The sequence below is a fragment of the Lactuca serriola genome, chromosome 3 (assembly GCF_051521515.1).
Source record: "Lactuca serriola cultivar US96UC23 chromosome 3, Lser_US96UC23_V15, whole genome shotgun sequence".
NCBI lineage: Eukaryota > Viridiplantae > Streptophyta > Magnoliopsida > Asterales > Asteraceae > Lactuca > Lactuca serriola.
The window spans coordinates 3,157,078-3,158,540 of record NC_136410.1 but is presented as its reverse complement, the minus strand read 5'-3'; the positions used below and the strand labels follow the sequence as shown (position 1 = coordinate 3,158,540).

Genomic DNA, 1,463 nt, shown 5'->3' with positions numbered 1-1,463 from the left:
TTATATTAAAAGAGTTTTGTTTAGATAAAAAACATAGTTGCCATTTTTTTTAATTCGATTTTTATATTAAAACTAAAAGATAAAAGCTTTTAAAAGTTTGATGCCAAATAAACTCATCTCACAAATTTACACATTTGTTATAGAAAAAACTACATATCGTTAATAACTTATGATGTTTCAATTAAAAAATATCAATCGTTGAGTAAATTAGAGTGTAAAAACACAAACTTTTAACACACATATTACAATTCCATAATAGCGTTTCGCCTATGATGCACATACATTAATTTCATAAACATAGATGTAAAGCATTAAGTAGCCATTTTGCCCTATATAAACCCCACAAGCCCTAACTCTAATTTCATCCTTTTCAAAAGCCCACTTAAATATAATAATAAAAACATATACAAGAAGATGCCTTCAAAGACCAATACCCCCCTAGCACTCTTTCTAGCACTCAATGTTCTCTTCTTTGCTCTAGGGAGTGGTTACATCACTTACCCCAGCCCTAACCTAAAGCCATCTGATGCAACTTGTCCAATAGACTCCCTAAAACTAGGTGTGTGTGCCAATGTGCTTGGGCGTTTACTTGGTCTTGATGTTGGGAACCCACCGAATAGACCATGTTGTAGCCTCATAGAAGGCCTTGTTGATCTTGAGGCTGCTACTTGCTTTTGCACTGCAATCAAAGCCAATGTTTTGGGGATCAATCTGAATGTACCATTCTCTCTTACTTTGCTTCTTAATATTTGTAGCAAGAAAGTCCCGACGGACTTTCAATGTGCTTAAATCATCAACCACATAAGTAACTTGGGTATTTGTATTGGATTGCGAGCTTACTGTTGTGTCTTAATTCGAATAAACCATCTTAATTTCCTTGTAATGATGATATAAATTGTTAGTTCTTGGGAATTAAAATCTAAATTTCAGTGTTTCTTTATGTTGAATTCATTTGAATCTTTCTTTGACCAACAATGGATGGAACTTGTTTAACACAATCATACCAAATTGTGCTTATGTTAGCACTCATAAATTCGCTTGCACAACAATGTATGCAGAAAAGTTCTCATTATGTTTGTTTTTAGGTTTACATTTGTCCACCTACTAAAGTATGAAAAATCTATCAAGTGAAGAGTCCAGAGAACAAAGGTGCCTTTTACCAACGGTATCATTTATATTGGAAATGTATCCTACAATCAAATGGTTGTGTGGCGGACAATGATGTAGATTTAGAAGTAAGATTAGAGATATGTACGTCAGTGTTCTAAAAATCGAAGTCATGATAAAATCATTAGCAAAATATCTAAGGACACCGTTCCTCCAAAAAGCCCAACATTTAAGGGTACCACTAAGAAATAGAACCCCTGACTATTCACTGTTGTTGAACCTTCTATTTGAAACAAGGTGACTCCAAAGACAAGTCTCAACTAATAACCACTATAGAGAAACATGTATAACTCCAA

The 1,463-nt window shown here is 33.8% G+C and overlaps 1 pseudogene; it reads left to right on the top strand.

Annotated features, from left to right (window-relative positions):
- Positions 1-379: 379 nt before the first annotated feature.
- LOC145094235 (putative lipid-binding protein AIR1 pseudogene) lies at positions 380-953 on the top strand (annotated as a pseudogene).
- The last annotated feature ends 510 nt before the right edge of the window (positions 954-1,463 follow it).